We start from the raw sequence: 22,686 nt of genomic DNA, 5'->3' as shown, positions 1-22,686 counted from the left end.
ACATTATTATAATTGAGTCTCTTATAGAAAGCACGTAGCTAAATTTTGTTTTTATATAGTCAGAGTCCTTATGTTTTAACAGGAGAGTTTAATCCATTTACATTTATTTGGATTACTGATGGATTTGGATTTATTTCTACTCCCCTATTTCTGTTTGTCTTTTCTCTTTATACCACTTTTACAGTCTCACACCCACCCTTCTGACCTTCTTTGACATGACTGCATTTTTTCTCTTATCCATCCCTCTTCTCCTCCTACTTGTTTGGACATTAAATGCCCCATTCTCTTTTTCAACAAAGTCTAAATGGTGTCATTACCTTTTTCTCAAAAAATACCATAAGCTGCAAAGTTGGGAGGGCCTGACCTTAAATCTAATCACCCACTCCTCTGATCTTACATACTATTTTTGTCCATATTATAATTTCAGTTTCTTTGCCCCAAACAGACATTATATATTATTATTATTTTGGAAATTAAATGTCTTTTTAGTTTTGTCTACAAATCTACCAAAATATTGACTCACCATACCTTTCTTCAAAAACATCAACTGCTCCCAACCATACCCAACCAGTTCCATTCTCTTTATAGCTTGTCTCCTCTTTATTACCCAAACACTTGACCCACCATTGAATGGAAATACATTTGTATACATTCCCGGTTTACCATGGTGAGACTTTTAACAACTGCACTGCTACCCTGTGCCAGGAGCATATGTGTTTTATCTTCCACCAGTGATAGCATTCTTACTGCCGGCAGTCAGCTCAAAAATTTCCTATTAATGTCTGCTTTCTTGGACACTCCAGGAACCGATTGCTGCAGATCAGATTTCCTGAAAAGCAGACTCCAGGATGGACATTAGCATATAATAAACTTACTGGGGAATACTCAGAATAAACACACTGAAGGGCATGAAAAAGCAGAATTGAAGGGAGCGAGAAATTAGGGTGTTGAACTCACAGCAAAGTTCTCAGCTAATCCCAGGTAGAGCTCTGGAGATTAGATGGACCTTCAGAGGCTCTCAGGATGCCTTGGGAAGGGGGTGTGACCTTGGATGAGAACAACTGCTCACATAAGTTTCAAGTCAAGGAGACGGAGAGCAATGGAGCCGCAGCTTGAGGATATGGTATGGTCAGGGAAAGAGTTCTTGAAATGAAAGAGATGTTAGGCTAAAGGGAAGGAACTAGAGGAAAGGGAGTTTTCCAGCCATCAGGAGGGCTATGGCCTGGCAGTGGGTGGGATGCCCTTTGTTGAGAACTATGGCACCGTGAGAGAAGCAGCCTTGAAAACTCTGGACCATTTGGGAAAACAGCTCTGTGTATGAGTGCAGATGTACACGTTTAAGAGTTACTCATTAAACAATCATGAGAATGGAGAGGTATGCCTGAAACTTACACAGATGGGGAGATCTTGAAGGGAACCAGACCTAGAAGAGACTCTATGCATTCAGGAAATTTACAATTTAAAAAACCTGTTGAATTTACTGAATCACTATTTCCCAAACTTATTTGACCACGGAACTTTTAATTTTTCTGGACTATCTGTTGATGTGTCTCATAACATTCCTCAAAACACAGTTTGGGAAATAATGAGCCAAGTAACAACCTCGAGATTTTACTCAGTCTTCATGACTGAGGCCAATTCATAAATCAGGACATAAATCAAATGAAATAGAAGGATGATTAAAAAAAAAACTTTCAGGGCACCTGGGTGGCTCAGTCTGTTAAGCATCTGACTCTTTATTTTGGCTCAGGTCATGATCTCAGGGTCGTGGGATCAAGCCCCCTATTGGGCTCCGTGCTCAGCACTGAATCTAATTACTATTCTCTTTCTCCCTCTCCTTCTGCCCCTCGCCCTGCTCACTCTTTCTCTGTAAAATAAATAAATAAATCTTTAAAAAAATTGAAACAAAGATTTCTTATTCAACAGTGTTTCCATTGGGAAAACAATGCCTACTATGTACTAGACCCTGCTCTGGGCCCGAAGGACACAGAGATGACAAAGGCAAAAAGGCCCTGCGTTCCAAGAGCTGGCCACCCTTGAGGGGACTCAGATGGTCTCTAAGTAAATGTTATACCGAGTAGTAGTCCCCTTAATGGGAAGAGAGACCCAGGTCCAGCACCGAGCCTTGCTTGTCCATACATGGTCTGGACACTTACCCTTCATGAGAATGGCTCTGAGGAAGGAGGAAGGCATAAGCTGGGCCTGGGTGAGGGAACTTTTGGAGAGACTGAGGAGTGCAGGGGGAGGCCTGGATTTGGGGCAAGGGTCCACCTGGACTGATGCTGCCATTACCCGGTCACATAATCCTGGCCCAGGCCAGATTTTGATTCTCCTGGAGCTTCTGTCTCATTTGCAAAATGAAGGGGAGTAATAATCCACACCTCATACGGTCTCCATGAGAATCAAACAGGAAGAAAGGGATGTGAAAAAATTATTTTAACTGTAAAGCACTCCACAAAGAGGGATCTTATGACTTACTTATTCCTTCACAAAGTGCATTTCAAAGAAAGCTAAACAAACTCCCCCAAACTTTCCACTCTCAGGGCTATTTTTATTTTGTGATTTTCCAAGCCTCAAAATGAAATTGAAGAAAAAAAAAAAAACCTTCAGCGGCTGCTTTTTATATGGTAGTTTATAAGAGTCAGGATGAAATAGAAATCATGATAGCACAAGGCCCCAAGTTTACATTCTCAGAGGGAGGCCGAGGGCTGGGAGCACTGATGACTTTAGAGAGGGCAGCTGAAATCACTAACGCCAGCCTGGCTCTAACTAGCCTGTGTAGTTTTAAGTGGTCTAATCAGCCCTGCTTTTCACAAACACAAATAAATAAAAATTGACATTACATCGGGCAACAATATGGCATGCCCTGTGCAATTAGAACCCGCTGAGTTTATGCACCCCACGGTTTACAGAGAAGGCAGCCATGCACTGCACTCTGGGGACAGATGTCTATGTGGCTTTTTAATGCACATGTTCCAGGGCAGTGGTTCCCAATCCCTCGGGGGAATGCAGACTTCTTTCAGATGGCTCTAGGGATCCATATGTTGCAACAGCCATGTCAATAGACTAGCTAAATACTGGCTCCCACATACACACAGGCAAAATTCTCAAGTGTGCATGCATCTACTGAGGGCTTTGTTCCTCAGGTATTTTCTCAATTAACAGATACAAAACCCACAAGGCTGTGACGTGGGGGGCCAGGGGGAAGTCTTACATTAACCAAGGGTTGTCATGCTCAAACGGGTTGGATTCCATTGCTTTAATGTGACAAAAGCCCCAGAATTTATTGAAATCAAATTTGAGAATGCTGTGGCCCATGGAAAAAAGGAACAACGGGGGTCTGAGAAAGGACAGGAGCCAAAATTTGTTCTAAAAGTTCCAACGACTGTACCTGGCTCTTGGAGTTAAAAGATTCTTCTGCACCATTCTTCCTCTTAGGCCATATCTGGCCCTCCAGCCTTGCCTCCTTCCAGAGGGAGATGCACCAACTGCGGGGAGAGCTGTCTTCCTAAAATGCAAATCTGAATCACACCCCAGCTCCAGAAACTCCTCACTACCTTAGGCCCAAAATCCAAACTCTTTCAAGTGGCTCGTAAAGTTCTGGGCAAGTTCCTCTCCCTCTCGGACTTCATCGCCTGTCCCTCCACCGCTCACACTCTCTTCTTAGCCACTCAGCCCCCCTGGACACAGACCCCCACCCTGGCTCCTTTATTTACACACACTTATATGCCCTCCGCCTGGAACACTTGTACCTTTTCCTTACCTTTGCCTGAATAACTTCTCCTCTCCAAATTTCACATCTTGGTTTACATGTCATTTACTTTGCGAAGGTTTTAGAAGGTCTTACTTTGAGAAGCTTCCCTCTCAAAACAAGTTTACGAAAAGGAAACTCGTTTAGAGTGGAGTCAGGAGGCCAGAAGGGGGAGCTCTCACTCCCTACACACATCCTTAATTGCAGACCCAATAGGAAGCGAGGATACCACCTGCGTTGTGGTTTGCACTTTACTATCCCGGCAGGAGGAAGAAAGCTTTTCCTCCTCCCCCTGCAACAGCCCAGACAATGAGAGCCTCTCACTGCTCAGCCAATGAAAAAACAGTATACTTCAAACTCCCAGTTTACTCCAATGGATTTTTTATTTATAGCAGCCTTTGTAAGTTCCCCTCTTCCTCTATAAAAAAGGGATCCTCGCCTTTGTACTGTAGATTTGTCTATGGCTTTGTTGTAGCTGGTTTGTACCGCACTGTAATTCTCCGCTACTCTGGAATAAAACCTTTTTTGCTCATAAATAACTGGCAGTTTTATTTTTTAAGGTTAACAGGTCCAAGTTAGTTAGCCCTCCTGCAAATACAGCTTCCTATATAGCTGTGTCATGGGAGCCTGAAATGTGCCTGATTCGTTAACTATTTTTCCATCAGCAGACCTTAAGCTTTCATGAGGGTGAGGTCTGAGTTTTGTTTCCTAGTGTGTCCCTGTGGCAAAAGGTCAATAAATAGTTGCAGAATAAATGTGTCTCAGCACCTAGCCCCCTCACGTCACCCCACGTAGACAACCACTTACTCCACAAGCCCTGATGGTCCTGGGCACAGGTACGAGTTTTTGTTGAAGAACAGAGCAAAAGCCCTCGGAAGGTTTTGGCACTGGTTGCAAGGTCTTTGAAAAAGAGATGCTTGAATTGGGAAAAAAATGAAGAGAGAAAAGAGTTGACTCAGTGGAATAGACAAAAAAAGAGAGAGCTAAGGTTCTCTCTCCTCTGAGTCACTCACTGATCAAAAAATTATTGATATTCACTCTTGAAGTCAGAGATGCTACTAAAAACAAAAGGCTCAAGAGAGGCGATAAGTTGTCCCACTTTCCTCAACAAGAGAGGGGGCAGAGCTCAGACCAGAAGCCAGGCCTCCCAATGCCAAGTTGCCTCCTCTTTGCAGAACGCCATGGTGTTTAGGCCTGTGTGCACACTTCCCTGGAGAAATTGTGCCAACTCCCAAAACCAGCATATGTGCCCTTCAGCCGGAGACTGCCTCAGTAAATACGTATTGCTCCTTGACTTGCAAAGCAAATATTTACTCAAAACCCACATAGCATGGAGCATGAATTCCTGACAGCCCTGGGCAGTTTCTAACTCACTTATCGTTTATTTTTAATTTGTTTTTTAGTGTGTATATTTTCTGCATTAGACCTGGAATAAACAGAGTTCAGAGTAGAGGCTGGGGGAACTGAGAAGTGGTTTTTACTAAAAAACCCTAGGCCCTGCTTATTACCTCTAAATTCCAGCTTCTGACAAGTCCATGAGCAAATCCAATCAAGTTTAAATGGCATCAGGGCTCCACTTAAGGGTGGTCTTGCAGGCAATGCAACATGCTGAGGAAGTAAGGAGACACAAGTGACTCTCAGCCACACATCAGATTGAAACTCGGGGTATCTTGGTTCTGGTTCTGACCCTGTCTCTAACTAGTTGGTGGCACAGAGCACGTCACTTAACTTCTCTGAACTTCCGTTTCTTCATCTGTATAATGTGACTTATGATGTTCTACTTAATTCACCATATTGACAAAAGACCAGGGGTGCCTGGGTGGCTTAGTCGGTTAAGTGTTCAACTCTCAGTTTCGGCTCAGGTCATGATCTCAGTGTTGTGAGATAGAGCCCTACATAAGGCTCCCTGCTCCACAGGGAGTCTTCTTGAAATTCTCTCCCTCTGCCACTCCCTCCACTCACTCTCTCTCTAAAGTAAATAAATCTTAGGGGAAAAAAGACCAAATTGAAGGTGAAGTTCAATATCCTTCCACCAAGTATTTATCAACAGCCTACTAGGGGCCTGGCAGTTCTAGGAAACTGAGAAGACAGCAGCAAACAAAATGAAATTCTCTCTTCATGGAGCTTGCACTCAGTGTGGGGCAGACAGATGATACACACAAGTAATAGGTCTGACGCTAGGCTCTAAGAGAAAAAATCATCATGATAAGGAAATAGAAGATGATGGGATGGGTTGCCATTTTATAAAGGGTGGTCAGTAAGAGGCTCTGATAAGGTGAGTCCTGAAGGAGGTGAGGGAAGAGAATTCCAGACAGGAGGAAGATTAGAAATAAGTCTCTGGTGGCAGTGCTTGGAGTTTTCAAGTAGGAAGACAAAGATTGCTGGAGCAGAGTGAGAGATTGAAGAGGGATAGCAGATGGAGTCAAGGGGGAAGAATGGGGTTCCCAAAATTTATATAAGCATCCCTGGGAGTGCTAGGAAAGGTTATCCAAAGATCCCCCTACCTTGTAATAAACAGTAGCCCAGAATCTTGCATGTGCAAAGGATGACCTAGACCACAACCAACACCATCCCGACCTAACTCGAGAATGCAAAACACTTCCTAGTAACCTATGAATGTATTCCCATTCACACCAGCTCGGCTCTTGTACATTACGCGGTGTAAACTTTAGTCCACCTTTAGATAATGACAGTGTTTTAGCTCCGCAGTTCATCTGCAGAACTGGACATTAATTTGAACATCATTAGATATAGGCATGAGGGGCTGAGCCACTTCTGCATTTATCCGTGAGATGGGCTCTGGTTCTTTATGTGAAATCTGGCAGAGGTTCCCAGTCTTGATTGCCTGCCTGCCAGTATCCTGCCTGCCTGTACTTCCCAAGAATCAGAGAAGTAGATTGGGCCTGAGTCTTGATCATAGCCAGGGAGCAGTTGGAATCCCTGACAGGCAGACAGGCGCTATGCATGGCCGGGGCAAGCCGGTCAGGGTGGGCCCTGTATGAGTGATGCAACAGGCCAGCCCAGGTCTCCACTGTGACGAGGGAAGGACTGGGCCTAGTCCAAGGACCAAAGAGTGAGGCTTGAAAGGAAGGGAAAGGAACATTTATATTAAGTACCTACTGTTTCTAGACAGTGGGTTAGGCTGTTTCCATGAACAATCTCATTAAATCCTCACTAAACTGCAAAATAGGATTACATTACTATTTGAGAGAAGAGAAAAGTGAGACCTAGAGATTCTGGATGAATTGCCCAAGGCCACAGAGTTATTACGAGGCAATTGGGGGGATTAGAACCCACCGACTCCAAAGGTTGACCTCTTTCCAAGCAGGACACCACAACTGTTGCTTTGAAATAAGTTACTTTATCATGAGCAGTTCAACGAAATCCTGTCTGGAGGTAGTTGAGGCAAATCGTCTTTCTTGCCATCCCAGGGATCTGGGGAGATGGCCATATTCTCCAGGCAGTCTGGAGTTCAGGTAGGGGAGGAGGATCCGAGTTCCCTAAGGGCTCGGCTGATCTGGCCCTTTGAAGGGGATGCCCAGCTCTTTGCCATCAGAGCCCTCATCCTTTTATCCTTTCAGTCTGGGCAGGGCTTCTGGCCCTGGGCACCTTCTCCCTCCACACCAACCCAGCACCCAGCTGCCCAGCCAGCTGGGCTGGCTGACTCAGAGAGGTCGGCCCAACTTCTGTGTCTCCCCAAGTCTGAAACACTTGTTTTATAACCATCTGCCTCTGCTTCCTTCTTCCTTCTTGGGCTTGTTGGCACTCACTCTCATTTGCAGGCACCCTTGTTAATGGAATATCATCTGCAAATATGGGAATCTCTGAACCAGCCCCACATTGTTGATATCTCTGGAGTCGTTTATAAAAATATCCCTGGCATTCCCTGCCCGCCATGGTACCACGTCATGCTCTTCTTGCAGGCAAACTTTGCCAGCCTGATAAGGAGCCCTTTATTTGTCCTTTAAGGAAGTTATGACTCATATCACCAGCTTTCCTTCCCTCTCTAGAGCTCATGTTATCCATAAAAGGGGCCATTATAAAGGTCATGGAGAAGATAATCCCAGCCCTGGGTTTTAAACATTTTCTGTAAGATATAGTTGATTCAGTGGTAACTTCAGGACAAATAGTTTGATTTCAAACTAGTTAGCTTAACTGGAGGGTGGTTATCTCAGTGACCTGTCTACTCATCTTGGGACTGGCTAGTTTATCATGGTGCTGGATAGCTCAGCCGAAATCTGGTTAGCAAAACGTTGGGCTGGTTAGCTCATATTTGGATTGGAAACTAGAGCTCAGGGCTTAGTTAATACATTTTTCTGGCTGATTAACTCAACTTGCTATAACACTGGGCTTTGGAAGAAAGACCTTGATCGTTATCTTTCCGACAACAAGTCAGCATCCCTCTGCCAGATTCATTAACTACATACCTCAGGCCTAATGCAGGTAGCAAACATCCTGGTACTAATTATGAATGGATCCCTGCAATATATCAGCATCACAGGAGGAATAACTCTAAGTAAAAGCCCACCCTTTAGCTCATATTTAGGCAACTGGGTCTATATGGTCTTTGAACCTGAAGCAAGGCGCAGGTAGAATAGTGATGAGGAGCGAATAAGATAACGTTCATCTCTGTATTTATTCAGTGGCACTTACTGGGCATCCACGCTATTTTAGGCAATGTGCTAGGCACTGGAAGTACAGACAAGACCGTATTATGCACAGCATCTACTATTTCCCAGCCTCCCTTGCAGTTAGGAATGGCCATGTGATTGAGGTTTGGCCAATGGAACGTGGGCAAAGTGATGTGCAACACTTCCCAGAGTGGCCTATCAAGTCTCCTACGCAATCCTCCACGGTCTTTCTCTCTTCTTGGGTTTGCCAGCAGATGCAGAAGGTCCAGAACAGGACTCTGAGATCCTACAGGAGCCACAAAATGGGGAAAGCCATAAAATGTGTGGAGCCTGAGTCCCTCATCACTGCACAAAACAAAGGCCTCTCCTGAGCCAAAAAAAACTCAGGGACTGCCTGTTACAGCATCTATTCTATCCTGACAGATGCACTGCCCTGCACCTTGTATTCCTCACTTTCTCAGGGGACTTCACCTCTTCTTGTTCCCGGGAAGACAGGCCAGCCAGAGAATCCGTCAACTGCCTTCTGCTACATCCTTGACTTGTCTATGTGTCTTCACCCTTGCTTTCCCCATCCAACCACCCCAGAGGATGGCTCCATCGACGTGGCTGATGGATCCCATCCTGTCGTCTGTTTCGCACCTGCATCTTATTGACTGTCCTCTGCCAAAAAAAAAAATTCATTTAACTCTCTTTAGAGAAAAGAGAGTCCCACCTAGACGCTGCGTAGTTGAGGCCCGTCATCCTCCTTGTCATCCCAGAAGTCTGCACAGATTGCCAGATGCTCCAAACAGATTGAGGGTTCAGGCGGAGGGGGTGGCCCATGCTCTTCAAGAGCGCCGTTGATCTGGCCCTTTGAAGGGGATGCTTCTATCCCTAAATAAAATATGTAAGAGAGGGCTGTTTATCCAGCCTGTATCTCACTAAGACGACCGACCTATGTCTCTGACCCTTCACGACCTGATTTCTAGTGAAGAGGCCGGAGTTACTATTTCTACCTTTATCACTCATTGATTCCTTAACCCACAGCAGTCTGGCTTCCTCTCCTGCTGCTGTCCTGACACTTCCACGCAAAGGTCACTAATGACCTCTAACTGTCAAGTCCAGGGGATTTTTCTCAGCCTCTCCTCGCTTAATCTCTCGGAAGCACTTGACACCTGACCGGCCTCTCCTCTAACTCACTCTTGCTCAACATTTTCAACCCTTCTCTTTCCTGGTCCCTTCTCATGCCCCTAAATGGTGGAATGCCCTTACGTTCTTCTCTCTGCCAACTCTTTTCTCTTGAAATTCTCTTGTTTGGAAAATAGGGCTATTACCATTAATAATAGCAACAATAACTAACACTTACTGAATACAAATGTCAGACAGGTGTCAGCATATCACACGTGTTATCCCGCTTCACCCTAACAAGATCCCCTGAGGTTGGGGTGCTATGCCCCCATTCTAGAGATAAGGAATCAAGGCAAAAACTGAGTTAAGAAATGTGTGCAAGGCCACTGCTGGCAAGAGGCGGGGCCAGGTGAGGCCAGTGCATACCCATAGGGTGTCTTTTCTTCACATTTGGAAAAGGAGGACCTTTCCTCTAGGCAGATGCAGCCCTGATCCCAAGAGCTTGGTGTGGCAAACAGAGAGGGCATTTAGCTCCTCTTGCCTCCTTAGCCAAGCCCCCTCACACCGGGCACAAAGTGCAGGGGTGTGCCAGGCACTCATGGAGGTGAAACTCATACCCCAGCCTCTCCGACTCCAGAGGCACTGTGCCCCTCACCAGTCTTCATCCCACAACCTCACAGGGCATTGTGGGGACTAAAACCAAACAGATCATGGATCTACAGCTCTTGGCTAAGAGTTGGCATGTGAGAAATACATGATATAAGAGAGTTACTGTTATTGTCACTACTATTCATATCACCCTTCTCAACCACTTCCAAAGTCTCAATAAGCAAATTCATCAAAGACTTAATTATGTCCCCTGTGCCAGGCAGGATGCTAGGTGCGGAGGTTACAAAGGAATAAAACACTGTTCCTGCCTCCTGGAATTAAAAATCCAGGAGAGAAAGCCACCCAAACAATGAATTAAAGTAAAAGGCCACAAGTACAGTAACAGAGGTGATACAAAGTGCTGTGTGAGCACAGAGGAGAGAGCACGATGCCAGCCTGGGGGAGGGAGAGGAACCAAGGCAGCCTTGCTGACAACTTCAGAGAGGAGGGGACATCTCAAAAGTGTCTGGATCACGAGAAGGAGCAATGCAGAGAGGGGAAACTGCATAAAGAAAAGCATGCAGGTGGGCGACTACCTGGCTTATGTGACCTGGAATTTGCACTTAGCAATGGGAAGTCATTGAAAGTATCTAAGCTGGGCTGTGACATGGTCAGATCCTGGTTTTAGAAAGAAAGCCTCGCATCTAGAACAGTGTTTTGCACATAGTAGGTGCTCAGTAAGTGTTTGATGGATGACTAGATGGATGGAGGAATGAAAGAATGAATGAGAGACTCTAAGGAAACTTTGCCTCCTGGTGTAAGCACGGACATTCCACGTGAATTTCAACGTCCTCTGGGATTGTGTAAACATGTATGCTCACGTATTTATCTTAATCCACTGTGGAACAAACTTGAAATCAGATGGAGAATGTTAGCACTGGAGGAGTCCCTGATGAGGAATTATTCCTGTCCAATCTTTCCAGCCCAGGAGCTGAGGCCCAGAGAGGGAAGTGGCTTTATTAAAGTGATTTGTCTCAGGAGCCAGCCACATCTTTGGTTGCCGCAGTGTGGCCATCGCTGAGTCTAACGGTCTTTCTGGGTTTCTGATTTGATCAGATGCTCCATTCAGAGACCTTACCCTTTACTGAGCACACCCTTTATATTCCCACCTCCAAGCCTTGCTTAGATGTCTGTGCCCTGCCTAGAATGCCTCCTTCTCTATTCTTTCCAAAGACTATCCTTCAAGGCTCTCTTCCTCCAGGAAGCCCTCCTTGACTCTCTTGGCATGAAGTGATCTTTCTCTTACACTAGCAGTAGTGCTTGAATACTTATTATGTGCCAAGAACCATGCTTAGCAATTTACATCCTTTATTACACTTAATCCTTACAACGGCCCTGTGAAACATGGGTCATTGTCATCGGCAGTTTACAGAAAAGGAAACTGAGGCACCATCAAGATAATAAAGCTAATCATGTACCAGAAGCTGGACTAACATCTTTCATGGATTGCCTGAATTATCCACACAACAACCCTATGAAGTCAGCCCTGTTATTATAATTCCCACTTAACTGATAAGAAAACTGAGGCTCCGAGAGATGAACTTGTCCAAGTTTCCAAGGAGATGAGGAGCTGTTTCCAGGATCAAAGCCAGTACTCTGTCTCTAGAGCCCCACTGGCTTCCCTGTGAGGTGAGTGAGGACTTACATTGGGTCAGTCAGCCCCCAGCGCAGCATACCGAGCGCGCCCGCAGACCTCCCTGGGCTAGCCAGTCTTCTGTGGTCCTGACGGTCCACTCAAGCACCCATTTGGCTCTTTCTGTTGTCATTAAATAGCCCGTCTGCTCCCACATTTTACTCTAGCTGGATTGCAGGTGACTTCTGGATAGAGAAAATGCGTTGGAGATCTCAGGGCCCAATCAACTGCCGCCAACGCATAGCTGCTTACGACCTATTGGTTAATTGATTGGTGAATGAGACAACTCAGCGATGGAAATAAATCTTGCATCTTCTTGAGTCCGGAGAAGTCTGTGGAAGGCAGCAATCCAAAGCTACACAGCAGCAGAAGCGGTGGTAGATCCCATCGACTTTTCATATCCTGTGAGTAGATCCCAGAATAAAAATATTCAGTTATCGTGATATCTCAATTTTCAAAAATCTTGATATTTATATTTCCTTTGAAGGTGGGTTGCCTCCTTTGAATTCCACCCTGGTCCCTAGAACACCACCAAATAGTTCCTCTCTAAATATTGCTGCTCAATTGGTACATAAGGACAGATTAGACCTGAACACTGAGGAACATCTTTTGGTCTCTGGATTCTTGTTATTAGAGCCTAAATCCCACTGATTTTCCACGGGACCTGATATCTTTATGTGAATTTCCTCTTTCACTAACATAAAGACATACTCCCTGAGAACAGACTGTAAAGGTTTGAAACAGCTTTCTATGAGAGGAAAAAAAAATATATATATATATGTATATATATATATATTATTGCCAGACTTTATTTTTCCAGCTCCTACATGAGGAGGTTAGATGTTTCCTGTAGCGTTCCTTCTCCAGAACCAGCTTTAAGCCGCCGTGTTGTCGCCCCCTACTGGTGACAGATGGAGGGTGACTTGCTCTGTAAGGTTAGAGCTGGGAGCTTCTTGCCTTGAAAACGGCCCGATGACTTTGCAGCTAAAAACATTTTGCTTTTAATAGCAAATCTGCCAACCAGAAGCAAAGGAGTTTCTCTCACTTAAACAAAAAGCTTTCCCCCATTCTCAGAGCCCTCCAGCACTAGCTGCATAATGACTCCTACTTTCAGTTGATCATGATCATATCCTAAATTCTCATTGCTCAGAGCTCCTTCTGAGGAATTCCATTTTGTTCATCTTTGTTTCCTCTGTGTCTAGCACAGCACCTGACACATAGAAGTACTCAATAAAAGTTTATCACATACATATGCGCATAAACGAATGAAAGCACGAGAGGAAGGGAGGGAAGGAGGGAGGAAGGAGGGAAGGGCACTGTCTAAGCCTCTCAGCTCATGGTGAGCTGCAGAGAGCCACATTTGGTTTACAGAATCATTTAGTCATCAACTTCAGCTTCAGAATTTTCATCAGCAGATTCTAAAATTGGGGTGAAATCCCTGTTTTTCCTTCCTCCCTTTCTCCTGTAGCTGAGCAGAATGAAAAGCTTGGTAGTGTTTAAATTGTGGTCATTAGGCTCTCAGGTTCACAGGCTGTACTTTCCACTTTTTTTCCTTGAGGTTTTCAGTAACTGCACAGCAGCTGAGGCATTTTCTCTGTTCCAGAAGGAGACTAGCCTTGCATAGCTGTGGTGGACATTTGTAGGCCAGGTTGTCCAGCATCAGTCCTCTGTCTATTAGGGGACGGCCTGCTAGAGCAGCCTGCGAGGTGCAGAGCCCTGCCTTCTCCTGGTCCCTGGCAGCCATTGTCCTAGTATATAGCTCAAGATCAGCCAACTGATCACTCTTGCCCTTGACTTGGACTCCTGAAGGGATGGTGGAAAAGTGAATGGTCCTTAAAATTCTTTTAGTAGCAGCTATTGTGGGGAGCAGAGGGGTAACTTTGGCTGGAGAGGTCATATCTGCATCAGAAGGCAGTGAAAGAGCCACAGCTCTTGATAAACAGTGGGGGGTGGGGTTCTGGCTTCTTGGCCCTCTGGAGCTGTCTTGCTTCTAGCCTCTATTCCAAGCATGGTCCCCCAGATTTTCTGGGAATTCTGTGAGCCCACATAGTCTTGCAATCGATTCTTCTTTTGACTCAATGAAACGAGAGTCAGTTGCTGTTAGTCAGTTCTGTTAAAATTTCAACTAATACAATAGTAATCAAAAGGAAAAGAGAAATCAAAAAAGAGAAGGAGAAAAAGAAAAAGGAAGGAAGGAAGTCAGTCTTCTGATCCACAAATGGGTGTCTGGCACATGCACAATGCATAGTAAGCACTCAATAAAGTTGAATGCAAGGAAAGTCCCTGTATAAAAAGTTAATGTAGTAGAAGATGCTTGTTTGGTAGTTTCCTAACCTGATCTCCATCTCAGCTCTAGGGGTCCTTTAGGGATCAGGTAAACTCAAGTCAGTAATTATCTATTCCTTGCTACCCAAAGTGTGTGGTCCACAGACCAACAGGCACCACCTGGGAACTGGGAGAAATGCAGAACCTGCCTCTCCCCAGACCTACTGAGTCAGAATCCACACTGTAAGGAAGTCCCCAATGATTCATATTCACAGTACAATTTGAGAAGCACGGATCTGAGATCATGCTTCAGTTACCCTCTCAAATCTCAGATTTCTCATCTATATAATGAGAATAACAATAAGACTTAACCCATGCATAGGGTAGGAGCATATGAAATTGTTGATATTTAACCATTTTGACCTAAAGAAATGACAATTCCATATGGTGCAATCTAATACTCTGTTCTTAGGATTAAATAATATTACACATAGAAAGTGCTTACCACAGTACTGGATACAAGATCAGTAAATATGTCTCCAGCCTAAGTTCTAGCAGCATTTTTTCAATTCAGGACATTGGAAGTAAACTCCAACGATTCTTGGATGAAAGGAGATAAGGTGAAGGGCGACTGGGTGGCTCAGTCAGTTAAGCGTCCTACTCTTGATCTCAGCTCAGGTCTTGATCTCAGGGTCATGAGTTTAAGTCCCGCATAGGGCTCCACGCTCCCCTTTTTAAAAAGTGTAAGAAGAAGGAGATAAGGTGATGAGTTAATTGACATCGGGAGAAAACAAATGATTATTTAAATTCAACAATACTTCTCATGCACCTGCTCTGTGCCAGCCACTCTGCCAGCTGCTCCGTTCACTGAGGAGAGCCCAACGGCCAAGTCTGGGAAAGATACCAGCCACATATTTAGCTCTATTACATGCAACAGTGGAAAGTCCCTTACATAAATTCTCTCATTTCATTCTCACAGAACCACGAGGTGGGAATTAGCTCCACGTATAAATGAGAACTAAGGTTGAGAGTTTAACAAGTGTCCAAGGCCAACAGCTAGTAGATGATAAAACTGCCTTCCCTTTCCTGTCTGGCCTTCCCACCCGCCTCCTGGTGCTGGGATCACCTCCTAAATAAACTGTCTACATTTTCCTGCTGTTGGAGTTGGCCTCTGGGAAAACGCCAATCAAGCCCGACTGCACACAGCTCACATCCCTGCCCTTGGGGGCACACTCACACAGCAATCACTTGCTGTGCTTTCAAATCATTATTCTCTGATTACTTACTCACCAGTCGTTAAGTGGGCCTTGCAATTTCCTACGGATAAATATTATGAACAAATACGGATTTCCTATGAATAAATACTATTTATAGAAACAACTTAATGACGAGGTCTGAAGCAGAATCAATATTCAGGAAACTTTGTCAAAAATTTCCCCCTTTCACAATTTCTGATTCTCTCTTCGGTTTTCTTTGCTGCCTTCCTGAAGTGGACTTCTTAAGGAGGCACTTTAAAGGATTTTTAAATTTAGATGATAAAATAAGTCATAAGTTCCCAGTAAATAGCACTAAGCATTCAAAGGTTTTCAGAACCTCATTAAATTATGACTAATGGTGACTTTCACAAAAACTCAATGGTGATTGGCAGGGGATAGCAAGGAGCATTTTTCATTCCCAATGATAGATGTCATCTGCCTTGGTAGAAGCAGACGCAACTTTATTTTGCTAATTTTGTCCCTTGTGTAGATCAGCGTCCTGGCTGGCCGCTGGCTGGCCTGCTCCTTGAATCCGCTCCATTTGCCTGCACGGTGCTCTGCCTTCCCTTTGGTGTCCTTAGTTCTGGCATGAAGAGACCCTGGTTGGCAGGAGCTTTGGGGCTCTAGGGCGAGATGCCAACGCATGTCAAGGAGACATAGGACATGGCTTCAGGGTCTGCCTTTCTCTCCACCTCACCCCTACCCCTTCTCCAGACCCTGGATGGGATCTATACTGCTGTCAGAACAATCTGGCAAGAACCATAATGATGGCAAGAATCCCAGGACGTGAACACAGGGATTCAGAGCAAGCATGCATGTGGGAGCTCTGGCCTGAGGTGGGGGCCTCAAGAACCTTCTGGGCAGCTTCCTGACTTTTTTTTCTTGACAACTGAGAGAAGTGGGTGAAACACTGACTTGAATTTGACCTGACAACGATGGCGTGTTCACTATGCCCTTAGCACCGTATGCAAACCCCACATGCGGAGATGATGTTAAAGATGCAGAAGATGTGTCCTATTTGAGGGATTAATCAGCTTCTTACCAGGGAAATGATTTACACACATTAAACAATTAATTAACAGCCTGAATCTGAGTCAGGTGTAGTACAGACCTTTCATTCAATTTTTTTGGTCCAATTTTTAGAGGGGAAGGGGCAGTAGGGAGAGAAGAGGAACTAACTTGCATTAAGCATCTACTGCCTACTATATAACTTACATTCAGCTCCTTGTTTAATCTTCCAACCACCTTATGAGGTAGATTATTACTATTATCATTATTACTATTCTTGGGTGTACAATTTACAATGAGGAAGCCAGAGACTCAGAAGGAGCAATTTGCTCACATAGTTATGGAGGGGGCAGAACTGGGATTTGAGCCCATGTCTGTCAAATTCTGACTCTTGGGTTCTTTAATATTACATCAATCCAGAGTGATACTGTGCTTGTTTGGATTAATGAAATGAAAGAAGACTTCAAGGATGATGAGGGACTTAAACTGAATGTAAGTGCCGAATAGAGAGGAAGAGAGGAAGAGGGAAGTCCTTCTGAATGTGGGAAACAATATGAAAGGCAATGTGTCATGGCAGGCCAGCACCTAGAAGAGGTCCTGGTACATGGAGGACTGTAGGATGGGTGGATGGACAGATGAGTGAGTAAGTGGATGGATGGATGGATGGATGGACGGATGGACAGATGGATGGATGGGTGGACGGATGGATGGGTGAGTGGATAGGTAGGTGGGTAGGTGGATGAGTGGATGAACAGGTAGGTGGGCAGGTGGATGGATAAAGGAAAGGATGGATGGGCAGACAGGCAGGTGAAGGAATGGATGGATAGATGTCACTGCATACATGGCATGATAGCCACTTACAAACCATGAATACAAAAATGGGAGTGATTCTTAATAAGCATATCAATATCTTAGCTTGAAAACCAATGCTGTCCCTCAAATGTGTCACCTCAAAGAGTCTGTGGACATATTTTCCAGAGGGTTTCACTTGTCTTTAGAGTTAAGATGGTGCAGTAGTTAAGATTAAAGACTTTGGCTTGAACTTGCATTTCACCATTTCCTAGCTGTGTGACTTGGGGTAATTTTCTTAACCTCTCTGGGCCTTGGTTTCTTCATCTGTATAATCTGTTAAAGACTTTGGCTTGAACTTGCATTTCACCATTTCCTAGCTGTATGACTTGGGGTAATTTTCTTAACCTCTCTGGGCCTTGGTTTCTTCATCTGTATAAGGATAATACCTTATAGCATTCTCCAGAGGAATAAATGCACCAATGCATATATAGCTCCTAACACAGTGTCTGGCATTTAATAAATGATAAGTAAATGTTAAAAATGAATAAATACCCCAAGGCTGATTAATATGGGAAATTTTTGTGGCCAGGAGCCTACCTAATAAGCTAAACCGACCATTTGTTAAACCATTTTCAGGGAGACAGAAGTAGTCTAGATTAAAGTATGCTAATTAAGGCTTCTAAACAAACACATGACAGGCCAGAAAACAAAATCTCAACCCACTCAGCTTCTAAAATCCAAACACAGCTCAGCAGTGCAGGGACTTCACGCTCAGAGACTTCAAAGGTACAGCCATTTTGAAATCTGAAGGTACCCATTGTTTACTTTCATGGCAAATCTGTGGCTTACGAGTAGGAAAGGATCACATCTCTCCACACAGCCCAGTGGCCGTGGCAGCTAGAGGGAGGTCACAGTGTGGAGCCACAACAGAATTGCCCAAAGCACAGGACAAGGACATGGCCATGGACAGAAAAAGGCTTGTACAGCTGGAAGCTTGTAAAACTTGGGGGTGGGGGGCTTCTTCAAGAAAAACAGGAAGAAACTGTATTACTATTACACATTTTACAAAAGCACATGACTCTGTGAGCACATGGTGAGGGTCCTTCTCAGGGCCTTGTGGGGAGCCAGGGCAAGTGAAGGAGTCTGAAGCTTAAGCTCCATTAGCCTTGTGGTGCCACTTCCTCCGGCTGTAGGAGGTGTGCCCCACCTCCAAGCAGGACTGTGTTTGCCCTCAGCAAGTATTACCTAGTTTGGATATAGACCTCCAGAACCTCAGAACTGAAATACACCTCAGAAAGTAGGTATCTAGCCCATTCATTTTACATACGGGGTGACAAAAGTGAAGTGTTTTGGTCGAGGTCACCCAGACTAGAATAATTAGAATTTAACAGTCAAATGAGTTCCATGAGACAGACTACACCTTGGAAAATTAAGAATGCCGATCTGTTACCCTTTTATAAATGGATGTTTTCCACATAAATGAGTACCTATTTTTTTACAAAAGGGAGAAACACAAAAATATATAATCTACAAGGTATGTGGGCAGTTGAGCATAGCTGTTAATGATATTTTCTAAGACTGTGGTGGGGAATGGTTCTTACGTTGCTTTGGAATTGTCTACCATGATTGAACCATTCATGTGCTCAAGAACTATGAAGCGCTACCTTAATTTGGGAGCCCCTGAAAGAGAGCCTAGGACAAGGATTTTGAAGCAGGAAGTGTATTTGGGAGGTGAGAAAGAGAGCAGGAGGCAGTGAGGGAAGTGGGGAGGAAGACAGAGAAGGACGAATCACTAATAGAGGGTGTGAGCTAGTTTCTTCTGTGGGCAGCTCTGGTCCAGTTCTGCTGGAAACTCCCTGAGGAATTGTGAAGAATACACCTCAGGATAGTCCCACTGGAGGATGCGAGGCCATTTTTTTTTTTTAGATTTTTTTTCTTTTTTTAAATAATCTCTTAAGCCTCAACATGGGGCTTGAATTTCCAACCCCGAGATCAAGAGTTGCATGCTCTACAGACTGAGTCAGTCAGGCGCCCCAGAAGATCAAAGGCCTTTTATCCATCAATTTCCACTCCCTGTGTTGAATGTAGCCCCAGAAGCATGACTTTCCTAGCTCTTTTGGACTCTGTCTGTGCCTTTTTCTTTTTCCTCTCATCTCTTCCCCTTTCTTTTCCCTTCCTTTTCTTTCCATCACTTCCCTACCCCTCCCTTTCCTTCCCTTTTTTCCCTTCCTTTCTCTTCCCTTCTCTGTTCTTTGCAAAAGCCCTAAGAACAGCTCAGTAATCAGCTTTGCCCACCACAGAAGTGCCCACCATAGCTACAGCTGAAATCAGAAGCAAGCTAAGGAGATGTGATATGGGGCACTGGAAGTGTTTCTATACATATCAACTATGTGCCAGGAGCCAATGTACGTCTAACCTAATATTTGTTTTTAACTGGGTTGATCTATCCACATGCTTCAAAGAGACATGAACATACCATGCCTCTCAAAGCCATGAGTCAGTCATTTAATAAATGTTTGTCCCATGCCCACCATGGCCCCGGTATTGTTTTAGGAACTGGATATAGAGTAGTGAACAAGACAGATCTTGTTTCTTTCTCCTGCAGTTGATACCCTGATAAGGGGAAGGCAATAAAGAAAGAAATGAATAAACAAAAAGATAGTAAAATTCTTTGCTAGTAACAAATGCTATCCATGCTGACAACTGCAATATGGTAATGGGATAGTAACTAGCTACTTCAGAGTGACTGGCCACGGAAAGCTTCTCTGAGGTGGCAGCATTTGCCTCAAGAGAATATTGGCAGGGGGGCTGGAGATGGAGGGGATATTGGAAAGAGGAAACAGCTAGTGCAAAGAGTCAGTCCAAAAGGAAATTAGACATGTGAGGAATCCAGAGAGGACAGGGTGGAGGGTTGAAGGGGCCGACAGGGGAGACCATGTGGCTTTATGGGGTAGGGCTAGAAGTCTGGAGTTTATTCTAAGTATGTCATGATACCTTTAGAGGGTTTTAAACAGAGGAGTGATGTGTGGTGACTTTGTTCTTAAGAGTTCACTTTGACTGCTGTGTGGAGAACCAGGCAGAGGCAGAAGCAGGAGCAGCACTGTGGAACGGAAGCCACCGCGGTACTCTGGGGCGCGGGCTCGGGCTGTGCTGGTACTCGTGGAGAAGAGAAAAGTGCAGAGTTCAGCATGTGTTTCTGAGACCAAGTTGATGGTACTCTTAGCTGCACTGGAGAGAAAGAACTGAAGGATAATGGTATTTGGCTTGGGCATATGGATGCCCGGGGATGATTTATTGAGATGGGAAAAACCAAGTGCACCAGTCTGGGTTCTCCAGAGAAAGAGAATCAACAGGAGATACATACAGAGAGAGAGAGGGAGAGAGAGAGAGAGAGAGAGAGAGGGGGGGGGGGGAGAGAAATGACAGATAGGCAGATAGAAATAGATAGACATAGATACAGATGTATAAATATACATAGAGAGAGAGATAGAGCAATTCACTATAAGGAATTGGCTCACATGATTATGGAGGCTGAGAAGTCCAATATCTGCTGTTGGCAAGCTGGGGACCCAGGAGAGCTGATGGTGGAGTTCTAGTCCGAGTCCAAGTCCAAAGGAAGAAAAGACTGATGTCCCTGTTGGAAGACAGTCAAGCAGAAAGAAAGAATTCTCTCTCTCTCTCTTTTTTTTTCCAGGATAAATACTTTTATATATTGAGGGAAAATAAGCCACATATTTTGAAGATGAATCCACTGAGAAAATAACACTAACCTTTAGAAAGGGGATTTCTGGGTCACCTGGGTGGCTCAGATGGTTTAGTGTCTGCCTTCGGCTCAGTTCATGATCCCAGGGTCCTGGGATTGAGCCCCACATTGGACTCCCTGCTCAGTGGGGAGCCTGCTTCTCCCTCTCTCTTCTACTGTTCCCCTGCTGTTCTCCCTTACTCTCTCTATCAAATAAATACATAAAACCTTAAAAAAAATAAAAATAAAAAGGGGATTTCTATAACCAATGAATTATTTAAATTTGTTGTTGTTGCTTAATGTATGGAGAGCTAGCATTGTTTCTTGCATCAGGTCAATGTCTTAGACGATCTGTTCAAGGCAGATCACTTGGTCCTGATAAAGCCGATACTGTTCTCATCCTGATGGAAACACTGGCGGCACACACTGAGGCCATGTTTCTGGATCTGACCATGACAGTTTGGGCAGGAATATCAAGAAAAAGAGCTGCAGCAACATTCTCACAGATGAGTCCAGGACACCTGTGGGTGACAGCATCTTGCTTTCAGGGGTGCAACAAGAGAAAGAATTCTTTCTTACCCAGACTTTTATTCTATTCAGGCCTTCAGGAGACTGGATGAGGGCCACCCACATTGGACAGGGCCATCTGCTTTATTCAGTCCACTGATTAAAATGTTTGTCTCCTCCAGAAACACCCAGACATAATGTCTGACTAAATATCTGGGCACCCAGTGGCCTCCTTAAGTTGACACATAAAATTAAGCATCATACCAGGGAAGAAATAATAATGTCACAATAGTACAAGGGAATCGAGATTTTAGTTTGAACCACACTAATTTGAAAGACCTAAAGAACACTTGAGTAAATGACAAGTGGACAGTGGGATATACAAGCTTGAAGTTCCAGGGAGAGGCTAGGGCAGGAGACACAAATTTGGAATTTATTGGTTTATGGACAGTTTGAAGCCAAGGAACTGGATGATGCCACCTCGTTAGAGAAGAGCGAGGGTCGAAGACAGAGGCTTGGGCCCTCCCACACACGTTCCGTGTCTGTTAGTCCCCTGAGGTTGTTGTAACAAAGCAGGGCATAATGATGGCTGCCTTGGCTTTGCAGATATAAGTAGATTAAAGATCTCGAGACGGAGAGATTATTCTGGATTATACAAGAGGGCCCTAAGAGCAATTGCAAGTGTCTTTGTAAGACAGAGAAAAAAGGATATTTGGCACAGAGGAGAAAGCAGTGTGACCACAGGGACAGAGACTGGAGTGATGTGGCCACAAGCCAAGGAAAGATGGCAGCCCCCAGAAGATGAGAGAGGCAAGGAAGTTTTCTTCCCTAGAGCCTCCAGAGGAAGTGCAGCCCCACTGACACCTTGGTTTCAGACTTTTGCCCTGCCAGACCAGACTGTGAGAGAATACATTTCTGTTGTTTTTAAAGCATAGGCTGGAGGCACCTGGGTGGCTCAGTCGGTTGAGTGTCTGCCTTCAGCTCACGTCATGATCCCAGGGTCCTGGGATCGAGCCCCACATCGGGCTCCTCTCTCAGCAGGAGCCCTGCCTCTCCCTCTCCCTCTGCCTGCTGCTCCCCCTGCTTGTTCTCTCTCTCTCTGTCAAATAAATAAATAAAATCTTAAAAAAAAAAAAAAAGCATAGGCTTGTGGCCCGTTGTTATAGCAGCCCCAGGAAACAATACACAGTATGAGTCATTGCCCAGTGCTGGGCCAATGGCATGCCACTGCTCCACACGCATCCGCTCTGATGGCTCACTGTCGTTCTCCTCTACTGTGTCTCATCTCCATCACATAGCCCCTGCCTGCTCACAATTCCTGCACCCTCATGCACTGGCTTACACTT

At 44.8% G+C, this 22,686-nt stretch overlaps 1 long non-coding RNA gene across 2 annotated transcripts; it reads right to left on the bottom strand.

Moving 5' to 3' along the window:
- Positions 1–2,973: 2,973 nt before the first annotated feature.
- On the bottom strand, positions 2,974–22,426 carry LOC148109152 (uncharacterized). Of its 2 annotated transcripts, none has more exons than XR_015726257.1 (3): positions 20,610–22,426; positions 14,541–14,765; positions 2,974–12,172 (listed from the first exon to the last, which is right to left on the bottom strand). It is a non-coding gene; the product is annotated as an uncharacterized LOC148109152 (long non-coding RNA). The 2 variants fall into 2 exon arrangements; XR_015726258.1 differs by lacking the exon at positions 20,610–22,426 and adding an exon at positions 20,086–20,487.
- Between the last annotated feature and the right edge of the window lie 260 nt (positions 22,427–22,686).

The sequence above is a fragment of the Ursus americanus genome, chromosome 12 (assembly GCF_024610735.1).
Source record: "Ursus americanus isolate L20-20 chromosome 12, mUrsAme1.1.p, whole genome shotgun sequence".
Taxonomy (NCBI): Eukaryota; Metazoa; Chordata; class Mammalia; order Carnivora; family Ursidae; genus Ursus; species Ursus americanus.
The sequence above is the reverse complement of the archived record's forward strand: the minus strand, read 5'-3'. Positions and strand labels throughout refer to the sequence as shown.